At 35.5% G+C, this 26,463-nt stretch overlaps 1 protein-coding gene across 1 annotated transcript in view; it reads right to left on the bottom strand.

Moving 5' to 3' along the window:
• Positions 1-22,578, bottom strand: part of LOC149779796 (beta-1,3-galactosyltransferase 1-like) — a 34,787-nt gene extending 12,209 nt beyond the window's left edge. The window contains exon 1 of the mRNA XM_089940663.1: positions 22,337-22,578. The gene's annotated coding sequence lies outside the window, so the exon portion shown is untranslated. The remainder of the gene's footprint in view (positions 1-22,336) is intronic.
• Between the last annotated feature and the right edge of the window lie 3,885 nt (positions 22,579-26,463).

Below are 26,463 nucleotides of genomic sequence, written 5' to 3'. Positions count from 1 at the left end.
CGTAAGCTCTTAAAGAAGTACTTATTCGAGGTAAGAACTAATCTTACAGTCTGAAGAATACGTCAATCGTTACATATGGTGATAATGAGATTTGATAGGCAAACTATTCGCTTAGATGCAGCGAGTTCAATATATTAACGTTTCTACTAGGACAGAACTTTTAAATAAAAAGTATTAAGGTTCAAATTTATTCTAAACTGTATTAAAAGTAATTTTTCATTAATTTATATTGAAAACAATTTTCCACTAAAATATATTGAGATAAAATTTATATATTTGTGTAATACAACTGTATGCTATTATAAAAAGATCCCGCTTTGCAAGCAAGTACAGAAACTTATGCAATACATTTTGCTCGTAACTAAATATCAACAATTGTCAGCACAAAATACATTTCGCTTGTATCTAAATATCAGCAATTTAGATTTGGGGGGGAAGCTGCCGAACAGACAAATTATTATATCAATAATGGACGCGTTACGCAGATGGTTCACAGGGTCGCCATGGAAACGTTCAAAGAGGCATTGTTCTCACTAAGACTGAGCGAACGAAAAACTGTATAGATAGCGAAGCAGGCTTATGAAGAATTAATTCGTTCCTCGAGTCAGAAGAGCTTTGTCTTTTTCTTACAGGTAAGAATCGCCTGTGTTCGCAAACTTCTTTAAAGAATGTATACTTTTCAATATTTGAGACTTTAACGGTAAAGTTGATATTTTCCAACATGTTTGTGAGTTCTTTATTTTTTATATTATAATATAATGGAATGTTTAATTGTATTTGTGGTATGTATTATTGGAAAAGATGAATTCACTAACAACTTCATGTTTAGATTTAATTTGGAAATAAAAGATCCTTTAAGTAATATTGAGCAATGATTAGTAACCTATTCCAAATTAGTATCCTATTTTAAATTTAGCACGATACATCAAAATTATTGTTGCATTAATCACAACTATTGAATTTTATACTCATTGGATATCATGAAGTTAATCGAGATTTAACTAGCTGTATTACATTCTAAAAGGCAGAAATTATACAATGAAGTTGGTAAGCACGATGGAAAAGTGTAAGTTTATATGTATTTCATCTATTCTTAATATAAAGGCTCTATAAATGTATCTTTAGAATTGAGTATTATATATATATATATATATATATATATATATATATATATATATATATATATATATATATATATATATATATATAAAGTTCGTTCCTCCAGTCAGAACAGCTCTGTCTTTTCCTTACAGTGATTGCTTACCTCATTCTCCAAGATATAGTTGTATCTCCACGGTTATTGGTGACACCCTTGTTAGAGAGCCTGAATTCCTTCTTCTCTCTCTCTCTCTCTCTCTCTCTAACCATGGGCAAAGGCATTTCGTAACTTATATGATACAAAACTCTTTGTCATAAAAACCAGATCATAACAGTTTTTATCCAACCATGACATTCATTTTCTGTACATCTCTCTAAATGCATGTTAGTAAACAATGCTTTTCAGCATATATTATTTGATGCTCTACAACGATATAAACAACTCACATATTGGTATACTTGAGCAAATCATTATTGACTTGGCTTCGGCAGATAACAATTCTACAAGATTCACTAAAATAAGACAGTTCGAGCAGAGATTAAGAGTAAACGATTTTGCATTTGTAATAAAAGCGTCGATCATTATTTGAACATTCTTGGAAATACTGTTGTTCCATATGTTTCTATGGAATAAAAATAAATGAAAGCATGAAAGAATAAGGTATCCAAGAAAAAGCAAACTATCATAAATGGAAGAAGCGATACCATCACTTTATGATCACGAAACAGTCTTTACGTTTGTGAGGAGCGTTAATGCACATTTCGCTTACACGAATTTGTCAACAATAGATCATATCAAAAGAAGTAGCACCACACAGTAAAAGGCAACTCGCCATAGATAGGATAGATACCACGTTCGATTAAAACAAGAATACCACACATTACGGTATTTCATAAACAACATAAATCATTAAACCTTAAAAAAGTTAGCAGATGACAGTTCCTAAAATAAATACAACTTTTTTGTTTGCAACATGTATAATCTTCAAGTGTAATATATGAAGGTAGAAGGAAATGTTAACAGTGCAGCAGTACTAAATATGGATGGATGTCTGTAAAGACATCATAATACAAAAATAAATATTTTCAAACTGAATGAATACATCATGTTCACGAAGTACAAACATTTGTGCAGCTAATGGGCAAAATGATGATACCGAAACAATACAGGTCACTTCTCCTTCCTTAAATATCCTAGATAATCATCAAAGGTAATGATATATATATATATATATATATATATATATATATATATATATATATATATATATATATATATATATATATATATGTATTGTAAATGTTGTCAGATGAAGTTAACCAAATAAACAGAGCTAATAATTGTTAAAATTTATTTAGGCTCAGTAACCTTAACTGGGTACAGATATGAGCCCAAAACCTGCACTGGATGCACTATAAAACGACGGCAATAAATAGTGCCAAAATAACATTTGACTTTCTGCGAACCCACCTAAAACGATCTTAATAGTATAAATGAAACTGTTGATAAAGCATTAGTTAAACCAAATCTCAAATTCACATACTGTGTCGGAAGCATATACACGTATTCAAACATGCATATACACGTATTCAAACATGCATATACACGTATTCAAACATTCACATACACGTATTCAAACATTCACATACACGTATTCAAACGTTCATATTCACGTATTTAAACATGCATATACGCGTATTCAGACATTCATATATACGTTTTGAAACATGCAGCAGCAGGTAGGGCGAACAGACCTTTTTGTAGAAGCGTCCGAAACCGAAAATAAGCCTTCCTACAAATGATCGAAAAAAAGAAAAGCGTCGACAAAATTAAAAAAGCGTCGACACTTTACTAAGAGAGTCTCTATGGAATTTCTAATTAATATTACTTTATTGCCGTTGGTGATTGTTTCTAGTTAATTATGCACGCGCTTTATGCAATTACGTCTTATTTGAGGTCGCGCCCTTTCTGCTGCTATTAATTAAAAAAATTATTGTTATAATAAAATGGTTCACTCTGAATCTCATACTGCAAGAATAGCACGAGAACGATTAGAAGCAATTAAGAAATTTCTTCCTGTTAGAGACTCATTTAGAGAAAACTTACGAGCGCAGCAACGATCACAAGTTGAGTACGAGGAAGACATTAAAAACCTATTTAAACCCGTCACTACAGCTAGTGAAAAAGCTTCAGCGGCTGCTGAAAAAGCTATATGGGGAGATATTAAGGAGGACGAGGAGAAGAGGAAAAAGGGTATTTTTCCAGTATTAAAACAATCCGCAGAAGAAACTGAAAAAATAGCAAGAAGAACTAAACATACATTGAAGATTTTAGGAGATCTTCCAACTGATATAGCTGCGGCTCAGCCTCCATCCGTCGATGAAGAAATACTTGAAGGTATTGGAAAACTTCGTACTGAAGTCGCCGACGTGAAAAAAAACTTGCACCTAAACCCAAACCAGTAAAAGAAAACGTAGAATTGATTAAAAAATTTAGAGAGGAGTTTATCGAAGATATTAGAAACACTGAAGAAAATGATTTACCCGAAATAATATTATTTGGTATATTTAATAAATCTGATATTTTAAAACCCGGTTATGAAAAAACAAACAATGAAAATTTTATTAGATGGGTATATCGTATATATTACAACAAAAAACAAGCTAGAGGTTTAGAATACAAAAATCTTGATAAAGAAGTAAAAAGACTTTATAGAGAGAAAAAACAACTAGAACAACAACAACTCTCCTAGCAGCGTTGATGGATCAAGGATCTGATGAAGCACAAAGAAATATTACTGCAAATTTGATAGCAGGAAGTGGACTTCGTGCTCGCTTGACAAAGTCAGCGCGACAAAGATTTAAATCAAAGTTATATAATAAATGTTTAAACGTATATCTGACGTAGCATTCGACATGGAAGCACCTGTCGAAAAGGACGAATCAAAACGTGATTATCAATTTTATTCCTATGACGCAAGACAATCAAATCAACGTGGACGTATCGAACTTCAAGTTCAGGATACGAGTAGATATTTCTTACCCCATGAGGCATTTATTGAGGTAGAGGGTGAAATTGTGACGAATGTTGCAGCTGATACGGCATATGATGCTAATTTGCGAGTTGGTTTTGTCAATAACGATATTATGGTGTTGTTTAGTAGCGCTACTTATATGATCGATGGGAAAAACATCGAGACAATTGAGAACGATGTCGACGTTGCTACAACAATAATTGGTCTAGCAAGATATTCTGATGATTACACAAGATCAGCTGGTACATCAATGATGTTTGCTTAGGATATTACCGACAACGCCGATCATGTTCAGTATATTAAAGTACAAACACTACGAGGTACTGCATCTGATCCACAAGCAGTTGATTTTGAACATGCGGATAGACCAGGTGCTGCTTTTGATATTATAGGAAGTGTTAATGCAACTTGCAACTTATGATTTGCAACACCCCGAGTGATGTTGAAAGGTGACAATAGAGAGTTTTCATGTGCAATTCCATTATCTCACATCTTCGGATTTTGCAGAGATTTTAGAAAGGTCATCTTTGGAGCTAAACACACAGTTGTGCTTGTAAGAAAGGGTGATGATAACGATGCGATCTGGCGAGGTGCTGGTATTGCTGATGGCAAAGTAATTATAAAAAAACTGTCACTGTGGATGCCTGTATTAACTCCATCAATTACAGAAGAACAGAAATTATTATCTTTTATGGATCAAGGCGACAAATAATTGCTATCATGGTTAACAGTAGCCACAGATGCTATTGAAAGATCTATTCGGGGTTTATTTACATGGCATAAAGCATCACAACAGGGTGTTTCTGCGCCGTGACATATTTTTGTTGCACTGCAAAATAATAATCAGATAGGTAGTCAGGAACGTTCACATATGATATTTGACAATTTAGGCGTTACTGAGGTTTCTTTACGGATAAACGGACAACAAGAACCATCCGAAAATATATCGTTAAACCATGTAGCACGTGTGATCAAAATGTGGATACTGGTTTGCAAATATCACAGTTAGATTTTACAAATCTATATCCGATTTATTTTTTTTCGCTAGAGAATCTTGATTTATCCAAGCAGTCTGTTGTTGATATACATTTTCGAGCTTATGTTAGTAACCCGCCAGGTGGTGGTGTCCACTATAGAGCAATCGCGGTAATACTTAGCGACAAAGCGATGTTACTTGAAGGTGGTAGTGGTCGAATGAGAGTCATTGATGCACTAGTGGAAAATCTATAATCGTGTTATTTAGAAAAAGATATTTATCATAAAATGTCATACAATCACGTTAATGTCACTCTGACTCCCGGTCAGGTGAAGAAACTTCAATCAAAAAACGACAACAAATGCGGAACAAAATATCACTAAAGCGAGATCAGATTTCTAGTGGCGGTCCAAACAAATTATCGTTGACAAATAACCAGATTAAACATCTCAATAAAGCGCTGGAATCAAAACCCGGAGTTCAATTTCATCTTTCTCCGAGCGCCGTCAAGGACATGATTAAAACAGGTGGTATTTTTTCCACTTCTCGCGGCCATTCCGGCATTAATAGCTGATGCTGCTCCAGCCGTAGCAAAAGCAGCCGCGTTAGGTGCTGTTGGAACCGCTGCTGGAATGGCTCTAAAGAAAGCAGAAGGAAAGGGATACACAAAAAAGGGACGCGGCCTAAGATTACCAGGATCTCGTTGGGGAAGAGGTCTGAGGCTTCCAGGAACAATCCGTTAGACGTTCCAGCATCAAATTTTGGTTTACTTAATCCTGCTAAACAACTAAAAATATCTGCCTTTAGAGGTGTTTTTATGCGAGATCAATTACCGAAACAACCGAATGAACTGAAACGGGTATTATTAATCTCGACTCAAATTCAAGACCCGGTACTCATTGGGTATCATGCGCACTTGATCCACGTGGAATCGTTTATTTTGATTCGTACGGGTTAGCTCTACCCGTTGAATTTATCAAGTATGTCGAGCCACTTCATAAAAAGTTTGGTATTCAACGCTACCAACACAAACAATGACAGATCCGCCAATATGCGGCCATGAAGCAATTAATGTACATAACGCCATATCAAAATCATCCAAACCGCCACATAAAGTTGTGCATGATTATACAAGTAACTGCTTCGTTGCGCGCAAGGTGTTTTAAACAGATCAAGGATCTTATATAATGGTTGATATTTACGGAAGATCTTCCTATACATGTAAGAAAAGTAAGAAAAATTCCGACGACATTGATTTGTCAAAGTAAGCGACTAAAGATGAATTTGCCGATATTATGAACCTGGCTGGAGTTGACCGAGATGAAGTTGTTGTTTTTCAGGACCGATATGGTGTTTTAAAAACCAGCAATATCAAATGGAATGACACAGTTCGACGAGTACTCGGTACGGTCACGAATAACATCCCTGTGTTTACTGACAGCGAAAAAATCAGAGACTTAAGCATATCGTTTACAACCGTCAGAGATGAAATTGCAAGAAGCGTTGTTAATCGCGTGAAAAATACCGGTGACACAATGGCGCTAGAACTCAGCATGAACGGGAATAAGATAGTAGTTTTGAGAGATCCAACATCCGACGAAGCAACGAAAAAATACGTCGACGTCAACTACAACACCGTAGATGGCAAATTATCCACGTTGCGGGCCGAGTATGATGTTTACGTAAACGCGTTTACAGATCTCCGTAGAAATTTTAGAAAAATTAACGAAACCGCAGAGGAATTTTTTGGTACTCCGTTGACCGTTGACACAAAACTATCTGATATCAAAACTAACATCGACACTATTAAAAAAACACTCGAAGACGTCGTAGCGGGGATTCCTGAGATCGTTAACACAATTAGTTTGATTAAAATTCCACCTGGAATAACTCCCGGGCATATTACCAACATCGTATACACGGTATGATCGGGATTTGCAACATGGTCAACGCAGAATAAAACTATTAAATATACCGCAACAGTCATTGGCATGTACAGGCTATCTGTGTTCAGTGTTGAAAAATTCGAGATATTTACAACGTATCCATGGCGTCATTCAACTGACAAGTTTTCTGGAGTTGTAACTATCATATTAAACAAGTGAACCGAAGAAATATTTATTCTGGAAGCAGCTGATAAGAAATTAACCGCAACATCTTACTGGTGGTGCTTGGAATTTGTAGCTGAAACACCTCAGTTGGTTACTGTATAAAATATAATGAGTACCTCAATCGACGATGCATCTCAATACAAGGACAGCACAATCCCCATAAACTCCTTGCTTACCACCGTATTCTAGCAAGTTTAGAGGACACACATAAGGACAACACAACATATAAATCTTAATTAAGGACAGCACAACATATAAATCTTAATTAAGGACAGCACAATCCCCATAAACGTCTAGCTTACCACCGTATTCTAGCAAGTTTAGAGGATACAAATAAGGACAACGCAACCCATAGTATTTATAATATTTACATATTTACATATTTACAAGGACAGCACAACACGTAGTATTTATAATATTTACATATTTACAAGGACAACACAGCATGTATGGGGCCATTCTCTACGCTCAACAGAACACCCACCACCACCAGTGACGTGGTGGGGGTTCTGTTGAGTTTTGAGGGCTGGTGGGGCTCCAATTAATTATAAAAATCGCTAATAATCGTAACCACCGACAGTTGTCAGTCATGGGATTCGATCCTGGGACCTCAAGTATCACGGTCCGATACATTATCAACTGAGCTATCGAATCATCTAACAATTATACCTTTCGGAAATTATTATATAGCTACGGTTTCTGAATAGATTGTAAGTTATACATATTTCTGCATTAAAACAGCGGTTTCTGAATAGATTGTAAAAATTTCTATATTAAAACAGCGGTTTCTGAATAGATTGTAAATATATAAATGTAACAGCGTGTTCTGCCTCGATTTCTCGTAACAGATTGTAAATATCTGCACTAGCAGTGTGTTCTGCCTTGACAAAATATATGTACATCTCCTACCACTGCACCATCAAACGTTTTATTACCTACAGATCGGTTTAAATATTTCTGCATTATAACAGCGGTTTCTAAACAGATTGTAAATATCTGCACTAACAGCATGTTCTGCCTTGATTTCTCATAACAGATTTAAAAATAACTCGCTACATTGTACGATGTAAAATACGTTTATTCTTCTATTTTGTAAGCTAAAAAACCATAAATATCTCTCTACGAGTATAATTATTGATATTAATTACGACGTAGATGGTTAATTGACTAATTACGACCGTGAAAAAATCAGAAATCTACAAAGAAATATATATTTACAAAATTATCTCCCTTTCGCTCAAGTCGAAAAAATAAGTAATATACGAGTGGAAGATGCTGGAACCCAAAATAAAAATTAAATAAATGGTTAATACATAGAATTCGAGGTAATTACTTGATACTGATGATAGTTTATCTCCATTATTGATATTGGAAGATGATTCTTTGTTTATATTTCTTGGAAAGAGTACATTTGGTTATATTATCTGCGATGTATTTTACCACACGCGAGTTAATATCAAAGTATTTCGCAGCAGAATTTATTGATTGAAATATAATTTCTTCGAAAGTTTCGATGTTTGTAGATTTAACGGATCTTGCAATTTTTTCATGTTTACCAGTATTACCACGCGCAGAGTTCTCGCTCTGTGTAATAGCTTGAAGATTGGATAAACTATTGTCGGTTTTCACACCGTTGATGTGATCAATCATAAGACAATCTTTGATCAACCCCTTGTGACACTCGTATACGAAACGGTGACAGAGATAATTTTTCTTTTATCAGCACGAAACGTGAACATGAGATAACCAGTATTATTAACAGAACCAACTGGTACTTTCCTCTGACAGTGTCTTATCATACCATCACCATTTGACTCGCAGTTTGTTATTATAGGATGTGGGACAAATTCGTTTTGCCCATTATACAATAATATTATTTGTTTAAATCATAATTTGTCTGAAAATTTATTTAGATAATCCTCCACGGATTTTATAGCTCCGTCACTGACATTATATTTTTTCTCATAATATCTTTTAAGCTCGCGATATTTTTTACCACCGCCATTTGCACATAACTCTGTTTAACTCGTACTCCAACACCACATCACAGACACGGTATTGGTCCTAAACAACGTCTACGAACGGACTGCAAGTGAATCCCGCAGAATTCCTTTTTGCAGGGTTTATTACAGTGAGTCAATGATCCGATCATCAACCACTTGCACTTGTTCTGTTGAGACATTGTATATATAATGTTTCAATTTAAATACTTGTCTGAGATATAATATGGGAGAATTCGAGAGATTATCCAGAATCAAGCCTTGGAAAACAAGTAAATTCAACCTCGACCAATAAAACATCTAGCTGATAAGAAAAATAAAAGTTTGATCAATAAAATTCACGACACCAAGAAAGAATTTCATGCAGATGGTGCATCTCATGTATGGTCAACGTTCAAGATTCTACGCGACAAAGATATCATTGACGCTACGATGAATGACAAACGACCGGCAACTATTACTGAGCAGCTCGATGATAGAAGTTATCTTTTCAGAATAAAATTTGTCGTATTAACAGAAACAGATAATTGGATTATCCGTGACAAATATGATCCTGTCCACAATAATAAAAAACTGTCATAATAAGTAGAAGTTCCAAACCAGGAGCGCTGACTGGTATTGACAAACCGTATTATGAGCGAGCGTATCATGTGACAGCAGTTATTTATGGAATCTATGTGATAAATGAAAAACCCAGCATTAATAAACTGGCGCCGATGAAATTTGTAAAAATAAACTGTGTGGCTGAATGAGTAAAGGAGCATTTTACAAACACGATGCGCGGAAAAGGTCTGACGAATTTACGACGTGAAAAAATAAGCAAATGGGCTGATTTAGTGAAGGATACTGGAGCTACAATAAACGATTTTGCTAAGTTGGAAACAACACTAAAATTCCCAATAACCGTGAAAACAATAACCGGAGAGACCTTGTATGAATCGAAATATAAATCAAGAGGAGCTTCAATCGAAATTATTGATCATAACGCTCACGCGTGGACGATCGCAGTAACAATATTTCCACGAGATCGAATTGTTAAATTTTATCAATGAAATATTTTTTATTTTATTAACAAGATAAGTAAAAACGATCCTGTGTCAGTATGGCTGTTTCAGAGTTCTAACGACGAATCAGATATGGAAGAAAAAATCAAGTTCGATCAATTTGTAAGACCGAATGGTGTTATTTCAGATCTTCTCCACGAAAAAATAAAAAGTCTTGCACTTCAATATACTGATGACATTGACGAACTATTGAGTAACTGTTTTACTGTTCCGACAGTTGCGGCTCATTTTGCTAGAAAGAAAAATTTGTGGAAACCAACTCGGTTTGATTTTCTCGATGATATAATATCAAGTTGTGTCGAATACGGACACGGTAGATTGTGGAATGGCAAGTATAATTATAAAGATGTTATTTCGGTTGCATGTTATCCTGGACTTTTTCTTGGATACGGAGATTGTTTTGTGTACTTTGAGCGATTCGGTCATCCGACGCACGAGATGACACGAGAATCGATAAATGGACCATTGCCGGATTTTGACCTGACTGGATTTGCTTGTATCGAGTCATTTGAAATGTCTAAAGATCTCCACGCGATTTGTTATACCTGGTGTGGAAAACATTTTTCAGAAAAAATTTGGGTACCAATAGTATTTTTACGGCATATGCTCGATTGTAAAATATTGATAACGTTGATTGTAAGTGAAGCAATTATATCATATCGGAAACAAACCGAAGTTTGGTTACCACAACAAAAAAAATATTCCGATGATGAAAACCCCGATATAACCGATTACGAGAATAAAATTACAAAAGATGTCAGTAGAAAAATAATCAGCAAGTTCACCCAAGGAGGAGCATATGATCACAGACGACATTGTACAAGAATGATCATGGATGATGCTGAGTTAGATATTATAATCGCTGATACAACGAACAGAAATACGTTTATAAGTCGAGAAATAGCTTTCTTCTCAAATGGAACTAAATTAGGTACAATTGTAAGTTATATGGACGGTGAGTCACCGCAGTTTACTCATTTAAGATCGATGCTCGCGTAAGTTTCAATACCTCTATTATCGATGATAAATAAAGTTTCTACACTCGCTGTCAGAGTCGCTACAGATTCATTTATATCAATAAAAAATATTTAGGACTGTTAGAAAAATTAAATATCGATTCTTGTGCATCATGGGGTTCGTGGAGAATAAAAAGGAAAATATACTTGATTATCCGAATCAGCCGATGTTGCGGTTAAAGATATTTATTGTAAAAAACATCAAAAACTACAATTATCATCTGCACCATCGGTGTACGATCCAATAACTTGAAATAAAACGGTTTATCTAAACGGGCCTGGAGATTCTGGTAAAACCACTCGAGCGATCGAACTGTTTCAGAAATTAGATATGATCGTGCTAACACCCACACATAGACTCGCGCGAGAGATGAAACAACGAGGAGTACAATCATGTACTTATCATAGCTTCTTCCGATGGAAGGGTGATGCATGGACTTCTTCGAGGATGGGAGAAAAATACATTCCAAGGATCATCATTTGGGATGAAATATGCACGGTGGCGTTAGAAACGTTAAAAACATTTCTTGATTGGTTATTAACAAGAAATACTGCTGTGATAATGTGCGGCGATCACGGTCAACCACCACCGTTTGTTGGACCATCTCCACATAATTGGTTAGAAAATTTCGTTGATTATTACGAAGAAATATATGATGATCATAGAGCAGTTGATGAAGAATTAAAACATTTTAAAAAATTAATCAGACTACAGCCGAATAAAATTCAATGTGAAGTAATGCGTGGAATAATTTCAGAAACACCCATGAACAACTTTCTGCAGACGTGGAAACCGAATGATCTGATAGTTGCAAGTAGAAAAATAGTTCGTGATACACTTCAACGGGAATTGTTTCAGTTACATAAAGAGAAATTTCCAACATTGCCGGTTCCGTTATGTTATCGACCAGCTGATACACGGCGGCAAAATATTGACGTTGATATACCGGGACATTCCGAGAAACTGAATTTAGTATTAAATGATATTATCACAGTTGATATCAACGCTGTTAAAATGCATTATCGTTGAACAAATCTCCGTGGACACTAGGATTTGCAATGACGATTCACTCATCTCAGGGGCTAACTATTTATGATACAGTTGTTTGGATTATAGATGATCGTATCGAGTGGTCAAACTTAGTTTATCTCGCAGTGTCTCGAATCAGAAGAATATCTCAGTTGCGGAGAATTGTCTTGGACGAGTCAGTGTCTAGTGATGATATTGACAATGATATAATAAGAAAAAAATTAGCTGGTTATAAACAATCTGATAAAAATATAAACGCGATTTTCATCTTGATGTTGAATTTATCAGCACGTTGAAACAACAACAGAATAATCATTGTGCGAGCTGTAATTGTGTGATGTCATGGAGATATTCGAGTAATAATCCAAGACAATTTACCGTAGATAGAAAAGATAACAGTCGCGGTCATACACGAGAAAATACCATGTTGACCTGTCTTGAGTGTAATCGACGTAGGGGTGCTAGTTAAGTGATCGCGGTGGTAATTGTGTATCCTCAGGAATTACTTGTAATTGTTCACGTGTAAATCCACTTTGAGGAGCAGTTGAATCTAATCTGTAGATTGCGGGTCTACCTGAGGATCTTGTCACGGTGGATATCTTATATGTGGTAACACCCCAAATAGGATCAGTCGCTCTATTTTTACCACCTTCGACTTCACCGTGTTCATATAATTACCTTACAGTGGTATTACCTAATACTGGTTGCGTTGAAAAATCACGTCGTTGTATTGGTATATTTTTTCTTGTAATTGCATTAATAGGTTTCATGTTGGTCGTTCGAGTTACATCATTATTTAACGCAGTTATCACACTTGGTAATCTTGCAACCCATTCACGAGATCTCTTGTCTTGAATAAATTCCTTCGCGTATTGATTTCCAAATAACCGCTCAGCTAGCGTTCGATTAAATTTTTCAACAATTGCCTCATCATGATGAATTGCGGTATGTCCTCGTCTGATGGTGACATTATGTTGCTTCATCAAACACAAACATACACGTTTTCAAACATGCACAGACACGTATTCAAACACAAACATACACGTATTCAAACACGAACTTACACGTATTCAATCATTCATATACACGTATTTAAACATGCATACACACGTATTCAAACATTCATATACACGTTTTTAAAAATGCACATACACGTATTCAAACATGCACATACACGTATTCAAACATGCACATACACGTATTCAAACACGAACATACACGTATTCAAACACGAACATACACTTTTTCAAACATGCACATACACGTATTCAAACATGCACATACACGTATTCTAACATGCACATACACGTATTCAAACATTGATATACACGTTTTCAAGCATGCATATACACGTATTCAAACACGAACATACACGTGTTCAAACACGAACCTACACGTATTCAAACACGAACATACACATATTCAAACATAAACATACACGTATTCAAACATGCAGATGAACATATTCAAAGATTCATATACACGTTTTCAAACATGCACATACACGTCTTCAAACATGCACATACACGTATTCAAACATGCATATACACGTATTCAAACATGCACCTACACGCATTCCAACATGCATATAGACGTATTCAAGCATGCATATACACGTATTCAAACACGAACATACACGGATTTAAACACAAACATGCACGTATTCAAACACGAACATACACGTATTCAAACATGCACATACACGTATTCAAACTTGCACATACACGTATTCAAACATTCATATACACGTTTTAAAACATGCACATACACGTATTCAAACATGCACATACACATATTCAAACATGCAGATACATGTATTCAAACATGCATATATACGTATTTAAAAATGCACATACACGTATTCCAACATGCATATACACGTAATCAAGCATACACATACACGTATTCAAATATGCATATACTCGTATTCAAACATGCATATACACGTATTCAAACATGCACATATATGTATTCAAACGTGCACATACACGTATTCAAACATCCAGATACACGGATTCAAACATGCATATACACGTATTCAAACATTCATGTACACGTTTTCAGACATGCACATATACGTATTCAAACACGAACATATACGTATTCAAACATGCACATACACGTATTCTAACATGCACATACACGTATTCAAACATTGATATACACGTTTTCAAGCATGCATATACACGTATTCAAACACGAACATACACGTATTCAAACATGCATATACTCGTATTCAAACATGCATATATACCTATTCAAACAGGCACATACACATATTCAAACATGAATATACACGTATTCAAACATGCACATACAGCTATTCAAACATGCACATACAGCTATTCAAACATGCACATACACGTATTCAAAAATGCATATACTCGTATTCAAACATGAATATACACCTATTCAAACATGCACATACACGTATTCAAACATGAAGATACACGTATTCAAACATGCACATACAGCTATTCAAACATGCACATACACGTATTCAAACATGCATATACTCGTATTCAAACGTGCATATACACCTATTCAAGCATGCACATACACATATACAAACATGAATATACACGTATGCAAACATGCATATACACACTTTCAAACATGCATATACACGTATTCAAACATGCATATACACGTATTTAAACATGCAGAAAGTTGTCAAACTCTGCAGAGCAGTGATAAAATGGTTTAAGCAATCTTAACCAGTTATAAACTGCAAGTGTACAAGACAGGTAACAAACAACTAGTTTTGAGACCCCTTAATGGCGGAATCTCATTTTTTAGGAGCTAGAATGGCCACGTCCAATAAAATCCCATATGAAGTTACATAACACGACAAACCCGGATGACCACATACAGGGATCTTATTTATGCTGATACAGTCTTCTGCCAGTAATTATAAATATTCCGTTTTGTTTATTTCCATTAAACATCAGTTGTGTGCAGTTTATCATTGAGTGCCACCAGCAAAACGAAATCACAAAGTTCCTCAACTCTTCTATTCTTTAATACTAATCAATTATTATTTTACATTCACCAGTTTCCTTTCAGCCATTCTTCATTTACAAATATGCGCAGCTGCAACGTTTCTTGAAAGAGGTTGCATCATTGTTGATAGATACACATGTAGATGAATAGATCCACAAACATAAAAGACCATCACCTAAAATATGTCAAACGGATATACCATAACACAAAGATAAAGATGGGGTGAAAGAATACGTAGAGATACACGGAAAAACATATATACAAATACATACATGCTTTAAGGTAAAGTACAGTGAAGAAATATTGTCTTCTTTCAGATAGCTCACACCACTTAATTTATGAATATACACAATATTATTAGGCAGGAACATCTAAATTTAACGTGGGATCTTACCATTGTTAGCTCTACTATTCATTTGCATATAAATTTAAAAGTTACGTCTGAATTGATTTAATATCCTGTAAAAGTTTTGCTATAAATGGGCGTTTTTAATCCGGAATTTAAATACAGTATTTCCATCGTTTGCATCTTAAGAGTTATTTAGGGCAGTAATAGCTAATATAGGTTTTAGATGCATACCATTATGATGTTTGAGCAAATGATGCAGAGAATGATAAATAGCTTTCTGTTTATATATTAAATTAAACATATTCATTTCGCATTCAATATACCATATTTCGCAACAAATGTTAAGTAATTTAGACTGGTTCAGTTGGTGTTATTGACGAGATCATGTTCAAGAGTTGAATATATTAAACAAGAAAATAAGTATAGAATAAAGACAGACCTATCCAATAGAATGCGATACATTTGTTGGGCAAAACAAGTCACAGTCAAATTTTATTACGCGGGATTATGAACCATTCATTTCGAAACATTCTGTGTCACGTATTGATGATTCTGCCAAGTCTATCCCTATTAAAAGATTAAGAGTCGCATGAGCATCTCACAGTCTTTTCTTAGCAGGTACTTCGTCTTATCTGAGAAGTTTCCTTCTTTTGAAAGTGATTTTTTCAGTGCGTAGAGTGCGACTTTAAAACCTTTTGTTTTCAATGTGTAAATTTGTCATCTGATTTGGTCTCTAGACTAGTGGCAGTCGGAACAGTGTTCTTTACCCAAAGAAGACATTAATGTATTGCTAGGCAATGGCCTAACTGGATATAATGTTGTGATTAATCCTGTCGTATCTGACAGGCCTCATTTAGATTAAAGATTTGAACCTATTGAAAACGAAATCATTCAAATCAGCTTATGGAGTTGCAAGAGCTGTGGCTAAAATAGTCTTGAACATGATGTAGCTCAGGACATTATTCCTTTAGTTGACACATTTATTTTCCAGTCATGTTTGCTCCTGTTATTGATCAATCAATCGATCACACTGATTATGTAGTTACTACTCATTTGTTTTGTTCTAATCATTGTAATAAAATACAATCTCTCGTTATCAGACGGGAATCTGATAACGATGTGTTTATGTCTGTTGCAGATTCCTATTAGTGAAATTGGAACCACACATGTATCAGTTTGTTATTTTGTTAAAATGGGGGTCATTACGCGAAATTGGAGAACACCTGATGCACCGGCTGGTTCCGTATAGTCATTGTGATTTCAAACTGGTGCTCGTAACGTAAGTCATATAGACAGGAAATATTTACTCAAGCCTATCACATCCTTTGTTTTCTAATTTAGGGATCATTAAGATGAAGGACAAGGTCTTGGATAATTTGTATTGACCAAATATAAAAGGTAATGTTTCTAAATAATGTAACGCATGCCATAATTGCCAAATAGTAGAATAACCCACTCAAAAGATACATAATACTTAGATGCAATCAATCCTTGCATTTGACAAACCAAATAACAGATCGATCTCTTACCTACTATCACGTCAGGCAACCAATGCTTGTTGACTATAACGTGTGCAACCACACAATTTTCAGAGGAGATTCCGTGGAGGAATTTTGCATCAAACTTTCAGAAATATCATTCGGTCATATCGCTTTGAAATGATTGGGATCAATGTGTTCCTCTATTGTTCGTTACGGAATGAGAATTATTTTAATAAATATTAGGTTTTAGTCTTTGTTGAAATAGTTATTGGACATACTGTCTGTGGAGCAATGACAATATTAAAGTAGAGACTTCCTGCAATCGCAAACACAAAGATTAATTTTATTGACAAATCCTCTCAGTTCAAATATCAGTTTCCAAAGACTTGTGAAATGGCACGTCCTAATATTCACTCTGTCTAGTCAAGTCAGAGAAAAAAATAAGTTATGACAGCAATGCAAAGGAAGAGAATTTTCGGCCTGGTAATAGAGTTCAGGCTCTCTTGCCCCAAATCTCAAAACCCTCTTCAGGCTAAGTAGTATGTCCCTTATACAGATGAAAGAAAGTAAGCCAATTCAATTATATTATTAACTCTCATGAGAGGTTAAAACATATATAATTTGTAAATATGTCATTGGAGTATGTTGATAGAGATATGTATGCTATCACTCAGTCAGTTTATTTGTACCTGTCTCACACAGTGACTATCTAAATGAAGCAATGCAATTTGGCTATAGTTAAACCATCTTCAAATTCAGAAATATAAATAATTTGAAACATAAATTTTCACTCAATAGCCACAAACAAATAGCTCTAATATAAGTATGTACACTTCCATATGTTCCAACATGACAATAAAATCTACGATATCGTTAACATTGTAAATTATTCACATATGAAACAGCTTGTTTACAGTACGAATCATATCAAAAGGAATGTCTGAATAAAAATTCATTATTTGCATAGAACAAGTCAATTTATTTGCAGTTCTCCATGTATTATAGTGCCAAAATCTCATAATACTTTTGCCATGCACACCGACACTAGAAAGGTGAACAGCGTCACCAAAGTAGAATAATTTTCAATGCCTAAAATCGATGATTACACTGACAAAGATGGACATGCCAACTATGTTATCGGGTTAAACCTTTTGAAATGATTGCATCTAATTCCAATCGTTAGAATTGCCAAGGATATTTGTGACTCTGAATGGACTTTATAAAAGGTTGCCTTTTGGTATGAGATTTCCTACTTAAACTTGCCAGAGCTTCATGAACCTGATAACGTCTGGTCTATATAATTGTGACGCTTACATCAATGACCTTTGGAACTATCACTTGAAAATCGTTTGGAAATTCATTGAACTAGTAAAGGTTGCAAACGTGACAATTATTTGAGGTAAAAGTGAGTTTTGCGTGCTTTTGTTACAGCTTTTGAAACATTTTGTGAGACACTGTCAAGTTAAGCCAATATAAAATAAGGTCCATGATGACTATCAGTAAAAGCAACTGATGCAATTTGGGGCATGGCTGGATATCATCAAATTTGTCCCTGATTGATGTTCCTCTAACCAATTTGTTGAGTCAGATCATCAATGATTTCAACTATAGGTAGAACAGCACATTGAATATAATAATTCTTTTGGAACACCACAGGAATTAATTTAAAATAGTGTATACTTTTGGTCTTGTGATAAACCGTTAATGACTATTTGGGATTTAAATCACACATTTTTAATTTCTTTTTAAAACAGGCAGGTCGGTACTTCCAGAAGTTTATTTTGCAAATTAATGCAATGTTTGTAGCAGAGGTTTAACATTATCGAACTGAACCATTAATGGAATTCTTTCCTCTTCTTTAACAGTCTTCCCGATAAAATATATATACATATAAAGATAAATCGATAAAGCATGAATGATTTGGGGGAATTCTAATGACCATTCAGATTAACAGGTAGTATGAAATGCAGGAGTCCCATGTGGCCGAGTGGTCAAAAGGCTATCCTGTTTAAATCACCGCCATTCCACAATTATCCATGTGGGTTCAAGTCTCGAGCTTGTCTAATGTATGCATGTAAGAAAGCCTACCAGTAAATTTCCCGTGGTTCGGTGGTTCTTACAGGGATTTTCCCGACTCTCTACCTGCACCAGGTATTCTTGCCGCAATGTCTTGCACTGAGAAATAGCATTACCCCAACAACAACCAACAACAACAACAATATGCAATTCAACAAGAGCAGTTGTAAGAAATGTGCATTAGTCATTTAATTCAAAAAAGGGATTGTGAATTGCAGTATACTCATTCTTATTCAAATTTCACGGAGAAACATTCAAATTTGCTTGGAATTTCTCTTCAGCTTAGTTGCTGAAGAGTTGAAGCACGCCATCGTAGTTGTGTTGGAGAGAGCGAAGAATAACATTTTCTGAAACAAAACTCAGCATCATGTCTGGTTCTTATTTCGTTTATGACTTAGTCTCATTCAAATCATCCCAATCCTGCTGTCAAGACGTTTTGATCGATACTCTACAACTAAGGGAAATCCTTTCATGAAAATCAAATCTTGCAATCAAACGTGGGGACTGAATATGTATGGGTTGTTTAGCGCGTTATGCAGACTCCCAGATTAAGGCACATAACGACTCACAGACTAAGGGACATCACGACCCCGTGACTAAGGTACATCACAAACGCAGACTAAGAAACTTCGTGACTCCCAAATTAAGGCGCATCACGAGCCACAGACTAAGGCACATCACCACCACCAGACTAAAGTACATCACGACCCCCAGACTAAGACATGACGACCCATAGACTAAGGCACATCGCGAACCCCAGACTAAAGTACATCACGATCCCAGACTAAGACATGACGACCCCCAGAATAAGGCACGTAACGACTACAGACTACAGCACATTACAACTCCCAGAATAAGGTACATCACGACCCCCGAAATAAGGCACATCACGACTCACATACTAAGACGCATCACGAGCCACAGACTAAGGCACATCACCGCCACCAGACTAAAGTACATCATGACTCCCAGAATAAGACATGACGACCCACAGACTAAGGCACATAGCGAAGCCCAGACTAAGATACATCACGACCCACATACTAAGGCAAATAAGAAACCACAGACTAAGGCACATCACGACTCCCATACTAAGGCACACCACGACCCCCAGACTAAGGCACATCACGTCTCCAAGACTAAGGCACATCACGACTCCCAGACAAAGGCACATCACGACCACCAGGATAATGTTCATCAAGACCCCCAGACTAAGGCACATCACAACTCCCAGAATATATTACGTTACGAATCCCAGACTAAGGCACATCACGATTCCAAGACTAAGGTACATCACGACCCGCAGGCTAAGGCACATCCCGACTCCAAGACTAAGGCACATAACGACTCCCAGACAAAGGCACATCACGACTCCCAGACAAAGGCACATCACGACCACCAGGTTAATGTTCATCAAGACCCCCAGACTAAGGCACACCATGACCCCCAGACTAAGGCACATCACGACTCCCAGACTATGGTACATCACGACTCCCAGACTAAGGCACATTACGACTCCAAAACTAAGTTACATCACGATCCGCAGACTAAGGCACATCACGACTCCCATACTAAGGTACATCACGACCACCAGACTAAGGCACACCACGACTCACAGACTTAGGCACATTACGACGGAAACGCTCGTATATTATTTGCCATTTTTCTGAAGATTTGCATAGATGGTTCACAATCTTTTGGTAAGATTCAACCTATCTATGATATACTTAAGACATGAAATTATGAAATTAACTGAGCATGGCGCAACTATGTTTGCAGGATTTGATAAACTAATTTTAATCTTTTGAGAAGAAATAGTGTTATTAGTGCTTAAGAATGCAGTATGCCCTAATACTTTGCATGCATTCCATAGGCCGACAACCAACCCACTCACTAAATAAAATATATAGCTCATGTTTTGAATTTATTGTGTTAAAGCACTGTTCTTAAATCAGGAATATCTTTTCGCATTTGCAAAGTATTCCGTGATATGAATCAATGTCTGCTATTCTGTATAATATAAAACGATTTTGGTGAGGTTCCACGCATCAAACTGAGATTTATTTTGGTCTGACTTTGAATTGTGTTCAGCATCAGTTTCCTTAGTTTGCTATATGTGCTGGGCATCTGTATCGCCAGAACGTTAGTTTGCTATATGGACTGGAAATCTGTATCGCCAGAATGTTAGTTTTTTACATGGGCTTGACATCTGTATCGCCTGAACGTTAGTTTCCTAGATGGGCTTGGTATTTGTATCGCCAGAACGTTAGTGTGCTATATGTGCTGGGAATTTGTATCGCCAGAACTTTAGAGTGTTATACGGGCTGGACATCTGTATCTCAAGAAAGTTAATTTTCTGTACGGCTGAGCATCTGTATCCCCAGAACACAACTTTGGTTTACTGTAAAACTTTGTTTCCGATTCGTCGCAGAATATAGTTATTTCAACTCACAAGTGTGCATATCTATAATGCGTTCAAATGATGTAAAACGCCATACACATGCTCACATTATATTAATCTGTATTACACTAAAAATAGTCAAATTGAAATCTACATGTACATTTTCATGGCGCATGTAAATAAGTAAATTGATAAGTAAGTCTTCACCCTGTCCTCTATGTAATCGTAAATTTGTTCAATCCATCCATTATTCTTATTCAACGGATAGATGTAAAGTAATCTCTTTAATTATATAATAATGAGAACATATGCAACAGTTTCATTTAGACTCCTAGAAGAAAAATCATCCTGACTGTTTAATACTCTAAACTGACATTTTTCGATATCAAGTTTTCTTAGTAATTTTCGCTTCTATGCGCTAATGTACGTACGAACGTATGTATGCATGTATGTATGTATGAATCAGATGAAAGTTACACAATGCAATGATATGGCCAGTTTGTAAGACTACACAAACAACACGACAACCAAAATAGTCATTTGTGGCTGGATATGGATCAAAGTAAGAGGATTGTTATCTGATTAGTTTCATATCATTAGAAATAGTAATTCTAAGGACGAGTAAAATAGTCGTCTTAAATAAACTTTATAACAACGTGTGTTTTAATGGCTTAGAACAATGTGCAAAACACCTACCTGGACAGAATTATGAATTACGAGTCACGTTCTCCTTTGATTTGACATCTGCTTCGTTAATTGCCGGGAACATAACAGAGATCATTTCTATTTATCCGTAGCTTGATATAATATCAACACATGCACAATTTAATGATGCTATATTCGCCCTTTAAACAAATGTACAGTGTCAAATGTAAACTGCATCAGATAACTGTACCATCAAAGAGCAATATCGCCAAATCAGAAACTCTTATAAAATGGACTTTTGAATTCTGCATCTCTGCATAGGATGCTGGGCATGTCAAGAAAATTGTTTTAAAAAAGCGGCAACAATGTTGACGTAAAAATAGGCGGAGCAGTTTCTTCCAGTAATCATTATGATTGCATGCATGGAATTTGCATAAGCATATAAATGCACTCTCATAATTGATTTCGCTGTAACAGATTGCATTTAGGTCAATCCGTAGGTGTGCAGTGGCCCTGTGTTTTTGTACTTTTATTGATTTTATAAATTGCTATGCTTCATTAAACTGCATAGACCAATCATAAGCAGTTAATAGTGGGTACAACACACACGCATACTCACATACCCACACATATATATACACACACGTACATGCATACACATACAAAAAAGTGAAGAGCCAGATCTCGTTATATTTTGTGTACGAGTATGTCATTGCATTTTATTAAGTTTATGAGCATACATGTATACATCTCGTTATGAATTCTTGTGTACGAGTATGTGTGTGTGTGTGTGCATGTAATTGGGATTTCTTGTTTACGAGTATGTCTGTGCACATCTCTTTAGGATTTCTTGTGTACGAGTTTGGATGCACCGTTTTAGGTTTTATTGTGTTCGAGTATGTCTGTGTTCATCTAGTTAGGATGGAATATTCGTGTACGAGTATGTCTGTGTTCATCTAGTTAGGATGGAATTTTTGTGTACTAGTATGTCTGTGTTCATCTAGTTGGGATGGAATTTTTGTGTACGAGTATGTCTGTGTGCATCTCGTTAGGATGGAATTTTTGTGTACGAGTATGTCTGTGTTCATCTAGTTAGGATGGACTTTTTGTGTACCAGTATGTCTGTGTTCATCTAGTTAGGATGGAATTTTTGTGTACCAGTATGTCTGTGTTTTTAGGATGGAATTTTTGTGTACGAGTATGTTTGTGTTCATCTAGTCAGCATGGAATTTTCGTGTACAAGTATGTCTTTTTGTATCTCGTTAGGATGATTTTTGTGTACAGGAAAGTACATCTCATTAGGATTACTTGTGTACGAGGTTGTCTTTATATTTCGATGGGATTTCTTAACCTCATTTATACGGGATTGAAGATAAAGTACAGGAAATGTTATTCTAAAAGAATAGACTATATAGATATAATATTTAAACAATAAACAGTCATGTGAATGTTTTTTTTATTTAAAATAAGCGTTCAAAAACTAAACAAGATATTAAATAAATGGCGTGACGGAAATGGAGATTTTCGAATATATTTAAACAGGAACTAACGGTAAATGCAGAAAACAAGCGATGCGAAAGTCATTTTATTTCTCCACTGTAGTAAGCGATATTGTGATATCCCCCCCCCCCGTCCACTCAAACTATAGAGGATAACTTTTCTAAACGTTGTGCATAGAATGCTCATATTATATCCATTTGAGACAGCAATGTGGTTTCGGTCTTCTGGAGTAACATAAATAGAAATTGCAGTTAGATTAACATTACTGAATATTGTTTAACCAAATGTTATAATGCTTAATAAATCTTTTAGTTTATTCAATATATGTTTTGTGACAAACTGATACACTTTGATCAGACACATTTTATCATGTAAGAATAGTCGAATCATATAATGCTAAGCTAGTTATTTTGACAGCTGGACATGCCAATAAAGACAAATTTCAGTCACTGTGTAAATGTCAAATACAGTAAATACTGACTTGCCTTTGGTGAACAGGTCGTGAATTAATGGCTAAGAGGTAGTCAACATAGAAACAGATGGTAATTGAGGCTGTTTAGTTTATTCTTTTAACATTAATTCAAATACCAGAAATCTGCCCTTGTGCTGCAAAACTTGAATTCCAGCACTAAACTCACTAGACATGACACAGAAGTTTAAATAAGCACGTCTAATTTGTTGTTCATTAGTATTTCCACACTCATAACTTTCATCATTGACACTGTTCAGGTCATGTAGCAGTTCTGGCTCTGGGATTTGTTGGGTCATGCATTTGTTATACAATTACTTCAGCACATTTTCCAAACATGAAAGGCAAGCACCCACCATTTGTTTGCAAGCAACTGTTCATAAAAAAGAAAAAAATCAAACATAATTAATTCCTTTGTTTTAATTAATATAGACAATATAATGGGATAAGAGTTTCATATGACATTAATTTTGTGCCAAGTGAATATTCATGTGAAATACTTTTAATTCAATTTAGAAGTTTCTTTGTAAAAATATTTATTTATTTGTATCATGTGTAATGAATGCGCAGCCATTTAACATCGTTATCATTAGCAAGGTGTAGATCCTGTCAACTGTTCAGTGTGGGACATGGTCCGTAAAGCTTAACAGATCAACGAAGAGCCAGTGGCCTGGCCCCATCGGACAAAGTTGTCTGTACAACTACCCTGTTTGCCCGGAAACTGTTCAGCGTGGTCAACAGATGTCATGGACGTTTGAAGCCAGGACCGCTGACTGAAGGCTCAGCTATGAGAGAGAGGTTTGCAACATCTGTTGAGGACCATTCATCACTCAATGCCGCAATAGCTGCCATATCCTCCGACAACGGAACTAATCAGATTGGATGTCTATAGCCAAGCGGCCGGCTGGATGTTAAGTGATGTCCTTGTACATAGGTCGTTTCTCACTGGCATAAACCATGGCCAGCAGCTTTTCAAAGTAATGTCATGTCTACCTTTTAATTCTAAGTTTATGCAAAATAGCTGCGTTTTACAAGGTATGTGACTGATATAAAAATATTCATTAAGTTTAACAAGAATGTGTTTAGTTATGAAATAATCACCTTGAAGGGATAAGCATTAAAACAGACAAATATATTTTCCAAAGTTTAAAGTCTTCTTTTTCCTACAGGAAACAAAGATGCAAAATTATCCATCGCTCATATTTGTATTAAGCTTCGATATGGTTTCATCTTTCTTATGTGATAACCAAATATTTCCAGTTAAATATAATGAATGTCCTTACCAAAGAGTAACAGAACATTTTCGCACAATTCAGTACATTAATAACAGAAAACAATTGGTTGAGTTTTGTTCGTTACCTTTTATTTCGATTTATATTTGTAAGGTATGTGGTATGCACGACAAATGTCATGAAAATATATGCAACAAAGTAAATATTGTATTGGAAAAGTCAATTATCAGACATGTTAGCCTCATAACTTTGGAGTTTCTTATTTATTCGAAACCAATCCATTCCCTTATCATCAACAATCTAATTTATTCAAATATTCCTAAAATACTCATCACCAATTACATTTCTCATTTACAGTGAGCTATATTAAAATTCATTTCCGAGTGGAATCGTAGATTAAGATTGAGGATAATAATGTACTTTTTAAATATATCCTGAATCCCCTAACGACCCTCCCATGTAGCTACTAGCTAACTTTTCCTTATATTTGAATTTTGTAAACAAACATGCTTATATGTGAATTTCGTTTACAAGAATGCTTATATGTGAATTGTGTGTACAAGCATTCATATATTCGAATTGTGCGTTCAAGCATGCTTATATGGGAATTGTGTGTACAATCATGCTTTTATGTTAAATGTGTGTACAAGCGTGGTTGCATGTAAATTGTGTGTACAAGGATGCATATATGCGGATTGTGTGTACAAGCATGGTTATGTTTTATTTGCTTGTGCTAATATGCTCACGTATCAATTGTGTTCACAAGCATGCTTATATGCGATTTGCTTGTATAATCATGCATATTTGTAAGTTATGCGTACAAGAATGATCATATGTGAATTTTGTATACAAGCATGCTTATATGCGATTTGATTGTAGAAGCATGCTTGTATGCGAATTGTGTGTACAAGCATGCTTATATGTGAATAGTGTTTACAAGCACGCTTATATGTGAATTGTTTTTACATGCTTGCTTA

The sequence above is a fragment of the Sinohyriopsis cumingii genome, chromosome 17 (genome assembly GCF_028554795.1).
Source record: "Sinohyriopsis cumingii isolate HCF-2022 chromosome 17, ASM2855479v2, whole genome shotgun sequence".
In the NCBI taxonomy this organism is placed as follows: domain Eukaryota; kingdom Metazoa; phylum Mollusca; class Bivalvia; order Unionida; family Unionidae; genus Sinohyriopsis; species Sinohyriopsis cumingii.
The sequence above is the reverse complement of the archived record's forward strand: the minus strand, read 5'-3'. Positions and strand labels throughout refer to the sequence as shown.